Raw genomic sequence first — 8,016 nt, forward strand, 5'->3', positions numbered from 1 at the left:
GAGCATGAGCTGTGCTATGCCTTTTGATACCAGGCTCAGAGGATGGCCCTTTGCAATTTTGTTTACATGAAATACCCTGAGAGACCAGTATTAGAAAAGATGAAAGGGGAAATAGGTTTTGGCAGAGCATGATTCAAGTGCTTCCCACACCATAAATGTGAGCTTAACTATATGGCTTTCTACTGAGGCTTACTCCTTCTGCCAATATCTCAATGACTGTACATGTGTGGTTTTAGTTCTGGAGGTGTACACTCCAACTCTTGTTACCCACATTATTTTTAAAGTTGTTAATGAATGTCATTTTCAAAGGTGATAATGACTGCTTTGAGCTTTCATTGACTTCAGTGGAACTGATGGTGTTCTCCATATCTGTAAAGATCCGCTTTAACATATAGTTGGCTTGATTTTCAGTGTCTGGCTGCAAAACCCAGTGCAATGCAGAGATGCTTCAGATGGATTTTAAACTAGCTTGAACTCCTGTGCAGAATGGCTTACTAAATTTCCCTTGATGCTTTCTTGTACTAAGCCATATAATTTGCAGTTGTTTTTTCCTTGCTCACATTTTGACAGGCACCATTTTAGCAAAAGCCACAAAACTATTATCACTTTACCCAAGTATGGAGTCTCAGGCTAGGCGGTTACAAAAGCTCCCAATAAAATATTCTCCTTACCTAGAACAACTGTGCTTTTAGGAAGCAGTGAAAGATTGCTAGTCATCTGATAACTACCAGGTGAAAATAAAATAGATGTTAATTATTATCTCAGAGAGCAATTAGATTGAATTATTAAGAATGAATAGAATTTACCATGGGAAACTTCCTCTTCTATGGAAGATTTATGGCCAGGTCATATTTTAATGGTAATTCATTTACATGGTAATGCAGATTTATTTAAGTTACATACAGGGTGATTAGAGTTATTGGATACAGATGTGGTGCTTGTTGGCCAGATGCAGGGAAACAGTTTATATTCTGCCCTGAGTGCTTACTGCATGCAGATCATTTCTGTTTTCACTGTACCTCAGTGTGGCTGAGTGCATAGAGTACTTGTGAGTAATGCTGTTTTCTATCTATCTAGTTCATTAAGGTGCATGTGTTAAGCTGCACATATATACATAACATATCTTCCATATAGTAAAAGACAGCTTATATTTTCCACAACAGCCAGAATGTCTTGTTCCTGTAGCCCCAAGTCTCTACACCAGCTGACAGCTTACTGACTGAAATGCACTGGCTTTTAATAGCCACCTCAGTTGTGTGTTCTGTTAAGTTTTTTGAGGCAATTGTCTTGTATCTGTTTGACTGTAATAAGTAATTATTGGCATCACCTATGCTCGCTTTGGAAATTGGTTTTGTTTAAGCAGCATCCCTGCTAGGCATTTAAGATGGTTTGCATTTTCTAAGTAAAAATTTGTCCATCAAGGTCTCATTGTTCTGTCAGATTTTTGACTGTTGGCTGCAGGTTTGGGAGCCAACCTCATTTGTTTACATCATGGATAATAAATCCTCTCCTATTATCATTCTGTACCCAGTTTTACATCAAGAGAAGTATAGGTTTCCTTGTTTTGACCTCTTAACTATAACAGCTCATGAAGAGGCAATCGTAGTGTTTTTGTCAGATAGTGCTGATTTCAGAATTTGGCAGGTATAGTAGTCCAGTACTTTCTACCTAACATAAAAATATTAATTACTGTGTCTACACTTTCTTGTTTATTTGATTATTTTATTTACAAGGAAAGTCTCTTACTAGAAATAACTTTTTTTTTTTTAAGAAACCTAAGCTTTTTACTCAATGTAGTATAAGCATAAAAGCAGCTGCTTTGTGAAAAAAAATATTGCACTTCTGGAAAAAAAAAATCCAAATAAAAATAATTAGGCCAAATTACCAGTTACTTGTTTTGGACATGTGGAGTGATGCAGATGCTCTAGTGTAGTTGCCTCATTTTGGACAGGTGCCCATTTTCTTCTCTGGATCAAGTCCCTAAGTGTTCCTCATCACAACTACTTTCTCGCATCCTGAGGGGATACCTTGGTACACCCTGGAAAATACAACTTCTGAGAGGCGCTCCACAGGGCTAAGGTAGAAGGGGAACCATTATTCAGCTCTTTGGCAGAAAAGTGTATGTATACCTCACATGGTTTCCCAGATATGCTGACAGATAAAAAGTGAGAGTCAGAGCATTTGGTGGATTTAGCAATTCTGAAAAATTATGCAAGGCAACCTGCTGCTTACAAAGTTTTTGAATGAATTGCAATTCTTCATCATATTAGCTGAAACTGCTGTGTTTATACTGCAATACTGTGCAATCTACACAGCAAATAAAATGCTGGAAACATGCAGAGGAGTCCTTCCACAAATATTTTCTTCAGAGTCAGTGAGCTCGGGTATGTTTTGAGGGGAACTATTTGGAAGCATGTCCCATAAGACACATCTCCATTCTCTCAAAACACATTTCTTATGCAAATATAATTAAGTTGGAAAGTTTCCTAAGTTCCTTTCTAGCCCACAAAGTTTGTTCTCTCATCCTATAAATCACATTACTGTAACATCCAAAGAAAAGGAGTTAGTATTTGATAATGATGTAAAATAAACAGTGACAGGTTTACTCCCTGCTTGTTTACTTTTGCATATCTTGATTAAACTCTACATTTTTCAGAAGAGGTTACCTGTTCTGTACATCTGTACAGCACCAATCGCACTAAAAATGTACACTAGGTTCTTAGAAGCACAAAGGATCACTTGTTTAACTCACCTGACCTTCTGCATAACACAGTCGATAGATTCATACCACTGATTGCTACTTGATGACTGTCATTTCTGGATGAACTAGACTGGACCTTTCAGAATGGCATCTAGTATTCACTTATATTCCTTGATGTAGAAGATGATAGAAAATCTTTCAGAACCCCAGTTAAGTATTTATATTTATGAACTACCTCCACATTTAAAAAATGCATGCCTTAGTTCTGTGTGCTCTAGTTTGACCTCCCTTGTCTGCTAACTTAAGAAGTCTATTACTATCATAAATATCCTCCTGCTCATGAGCACAGCACCTGGATCTGCTCTTTGCTAGCTAATTATTTTGTGTATTTTAGCCTCTCACGGCAAGATATACAAGTAAAAGAATCATAGAATGGAGACAATGTTTTTTCCTAAAATATGATGTTAAGTAGGAAATTCAATTGCAGGCTACATTTTTCCCTAAGGATGGAGGAAAAGCTCAAAATGTCAGTTATTTGCCCACCTGAGCAAGTTGAAATGAAATGTATTGCTTTTAAATATATGACTGGACAAAGGCAATATGTTCTCCTGGAAAGTACTGTCCAGAGAGTGTGGAGCCCCATACAGACTATTCATAGAAAGACAGGAAGGCTTAAGTAATTAAAACATAAAAAAAAGATAAGTACAACCTTTGTATTAGGTGCTACAGAAGTAAAACAACAGAGGTCTTGGGAGCTTATTGCTCAAACAAGACAAGAAAGCTAATGTACTCAAGGTTACTTAGTATGTCTTCAGCAGAGCCAGGTAAGAAAACCATCCCTGGAGCCTTGCTTCAGTGACCTGGGCATTCTATCACATTGCTCCTCATTTGCAGAAGGGCTCTACTATTAGTCCTAAGGAGAAGAGTGTTTTAAAGCTGAAGTAGGACATCAGAACCTGACTCATATTCAGGTATGTGTGGCAATACCTTATATTGTTCAACTAAGTCATAATGCGCTTTTATAGCTTACTATTAAAACAGGATACTCAGAAAATGAAAAGGCAATTAGACCTAAGATCCACATAGGATGTTTCATGAAGCATGACTAATATAGCAGGTATGCTAATATAGCAAAAAGCACCTGTGACTTAGATAACTGTATCCATCATTATCCTTACAGAAGTATGACCTTGAGATATAGGATGGAGGAAACCAAAGCATAGAAAGTGACATGCAGACAAGCTAGGAATGTGCTCCTTTGCATCTAGAACAGTAAATGCAATGATTTCAAATCATTTTTCAAACTAGTTACTTGTACAAAGCATGCCTAAAACTGCTAAATTACAATATGGCCCACAGCATGGCTGGAAATTGTCCAAATATGTCAATGGTCTTAATTGTTAATTCCTCGGTCCCCGTCACTATTATTGCAAAACTTTCATTGTGAGCTGCTCCTCTAGCTAAGATCTATAATTGATCACACCTGCACAGAACCCGTCAAGTAAAGGCTCAGGTTATTTCAAGTGCCTTCATGTTCACATGCTGTTAATAGTGAGCAAAAGAAATATTCTGAAAACCTGTGTCTGACCATTAGACATCACCATACATTAAATGAATTTTTAATCAGTTTGTGTCTACAACTTTATGCAGCCTAGTAATTTATCAAAGTGCATATAAAAGAAATAAAAAGAAAAAAACCTCAACAAAATCCATTTCACAAGACAAAATCTGAATCTTTAGCTACTAATAATTTGTTAGACTTTGTTCCTTTGAGTAGTGGCAGTTGGATTCCATTGCTCACAAAAGTCTTTTATTATTTGCCCTCACAGGCATTCATTTCAGAGAAAAGCAATTTCACTTCAGTTTCAAGCTATCTGTGACAAATACACTGTGACATTTGATTCTCCTTGTCTTTTTGATGCCACTTCTAAATAAATATTGATGGCCTGTCATAGCATGGCTATAGCCAGAAATGTTTTCATCCAAAAATTCAGATTTTTAAACAAAATGTGATGGGCAATAGAAAAGACATATTTTCCCAGTGGCTTTTATATTTCACAAATGCTTAGATCTTTTGATTCCACAATTGTTACAAATGGGACAAGCTGGAGCTAAGGACAGAAGGGGGTCATGCTTTTATTTTCTATTAAGTAAATGGAAATGATAATGGAAAACATGTAGAGAAGTTGACTGTGCTCTTACGCTCCAACAGAAACAGACTCAGATCTCCTTATAGACTGAACACATGCTCAAACTCTGGGGAAGTTCTGATCCTTCGACCAAGTCCAAACTTTGTGGCTTTCTGTTAAAGGCTGGATTTTTATAGTAACCTGAGGTTAAATCCCAGTGATTCAGTACAAACCAACTGAACTAAATTAATTGCTCTTTGTTAGAATACAAGTCAAATTAGATGGTTCATTCAGGCCTCAAAATTTCTGAAGATATGACTGTATGGATCTTTTGAAAACTGTTGACTTTGTCTATATTGATCCCAGACAATGAAATTTTGAAAAAAAAGATTTAAATTTTAATCTTGCATTTTGCATCCACCTCTGCAGCCTAGAGTCAAATGCTTGTTATGTTCGTGTCTTTAAAATGTAGAGTATAAACCAGCAAGAATCTTAATTATGGGAGATAGGTGTATGGATGGAGAGAAAGGGGAAACATTTAGCAGAGGAAGTGGTGCTTGACAGTTGAGAATGAGTTTTGGAGGACCATTTCTCCTATGGCATATCCTCAGGGTAGAACTTATGCAAGCTAGCCCAGATATGACTGTTCAGCACAGTGCCAGACTAATTAACCCATCCTGGAGACAGTTTCATGTTATTCAGAGTTTGGGTATATCTGCATAATGCTTTATTATGTTGTAAAGACAGATCCCCTTGTCCAGCTCCAGCATCTGACAAAATGAAGCCTCAACTGCATTTGGAAGCGTTAGGAGACACCATACAGATAGTGACTTGTCAAATCCTGCTTCTCAGGCTTTACCAATATTTTTTTTCTTTTTCACTGACCATGTCTTCATCATTCTGTTTATTTGGCAAAATCTCAAACCCGAGTGACCAAACAAGTATCCTGTAACAGCTCCAGTGACACCAGTTTTGGTTTGTGATATATCCAGGTGATATTTCTCCAAGCAGTCATCAGTGGCTGCAGGAAAAGAGATCATGGAAGCTATGATAGCTGAGTAGTTACTGAATGGCAACAGTAAAGAGTGGTGCACATTCACAAGTAAAATTCCAGTCCTGACAGTGTGTGGTCACTAAAATTTGTGTCGTAACAGAGAAAAAGTAATTGGGGCTGAGTTGAGTTCTGCAAGATAATGGAGTTCCAGCAGGGTTGTTAACAGGGTCCCAGAAATCAAACCCTTTCTTTCTTCTCTCTCTTTTCTTTCACACACCAACAGCATGGCACCATCTTGTTGATACATACAAAGCATATTGTGGAAAAGGACCCAACTTCACATTAGTAGAATTTTGCTGTGTGACAACTGCTTGGGAAGAATTGTTTGTAATGCATGTCAACACCAAAGCAATAGGTACTTTGCACTCATATGTGCATGGTAGGTCTATCTAATGCAGCCTAATCAAGCTTTGTACAGGTAAACTGGGGTTGATGAAGCAACCATTCTTATAGCTAGTATTCTTCTTCAGCACTAGTGCAAAAAACATTGATACCATGTTAGCAACATGCGACCTTGCAGTTTTTCACTGCAATGCAAAGAATTCACAATTCAACTATCATGAGTAAGTGATCTCCTATAGAATACTTTTCATTCACAAGTCAAAGCACTCTTTAGCTAGGAAGTACCTAAAGTTTTAGTTTTCTCTAACAGTGCCTAAGTGGGAACAGACCTTTGCTCAAGTTTGAAGAGAAACTGCATGTCCTCCTGTTTAAGTGTTGAAATGCAAACTACAGTATTGATATCTAGACATTCTGATACCAGTATTTTGTCTGAATCTACATTCTCGCTGGAGTTTAGTTTTATTAATGACTTGAACATAGAAACTTCAGCCTAAGTGAAGGTGTTCCTGATAGGTCTCTACAGAGATGTGTTCAAATCACCTCTGATAAAAAAGCAGTTTTTTTCCCTTAATACTCGATTCGCAGTGATGCTTAAGTTCATCAGGATGCAATAGCAAAGCCGTCAGCTGTTCATAGTTTACTTATCCAGGTCCTGAATCAATCTCAATAATTTACACTTGAAAAACTGTTTAAAACGTGTGATCATCTGCCCGGTGCATAAAATCCAGTACAAGTATCTAGGCTTGATCCTCAGAGCAGGAGGCTGAGCAAAGGCAAGAAAGTGTCCACTGGCACATGTGAATGGACACACAAACTTAGCACAGAATAAGAAATAATGTCTTCCAGAAATACAGATCTACAGAAAAACTAACTTGAAAAATGCTATTTCTAATGTTCACCAGCCACTTAAGCTGAGGTGAAATGAGTAAATTAAGTTGATCTAAGTGTGGGCTGCCACTGAGAGGGATGCTTGTGTGGTTGCACGGTAATTTGGGTCAGGGAACTAATCCAACTGAAAAACCAACCCCCTCCTTCTGCAAAAGGAAGTTTTCATCCAGTTCCCTGATTCAGCTCCCTGTGCAGCCACATAAGCACAAGGCAAGTACAGCAATTTGGGTGCCAACTGCTTGGTGTTTTAAAATTCTTTTCCTCTAAAGAATTGTTCCTATTATTAAATGAGCTGTTTTATGCAGGCTGCTTTACCAGTTTCTTCACTGATACAGTTCCTGAGGAAAGAATGACAGGTATTGAACTACATAGATCAAACTCTATACAACATGCTGGCTGGTATTCAGGATGAAGTACTTTATGTGCAAGAAGGAAAAAACCCTAAAAGATTGAACCGGGAAAGGTATAAACTCATGAACTAATGGTTGAGAGATGCATTCAGAAGGACACAAATGGGGACAATGGGGCAGCCAGCTGCATTACCTTTAGAAAGGCCTATTAGCATTAACCATGTAGGAAGTCAGTATTGATGATATTAAATCATTAGGAAGCTGATGCTTCTATATTCAGAATGTGTCAGGAGATTAATGACACATTTCATAAACTATCATCTTTTTCAATCAAAATATTCATAGCTGTACGGTTTGATGGAAAAATAAATTAACTTTTCATAAAAATATTTGTGAAAAAATGTTTCTTTTCAGCAAACCATATCATGATTTTCTCAGTAGTCATAACAATGAATACCAGCCAGGGACAAGCTGCTGGAAGAGCAGTCCAGCAATGAGAGGGTTTGTAACATATTATTGATACTCTAAACCTCCACTCTCCTAAAAGAAAGA

Source organism: Grus americana, chromosome 7, assembly GCF_028858705.1.
Source record: "Grus americana isolate bGruAme1 chromosome 7, bGruAme1.mat, whole genome shotgun sequence".
Classification (NCBI taxonomy): Eukaryota; Metazoa; Chordata; class Aves; order Gruiformes; family Gruidae; genus Grus; species Grus americana.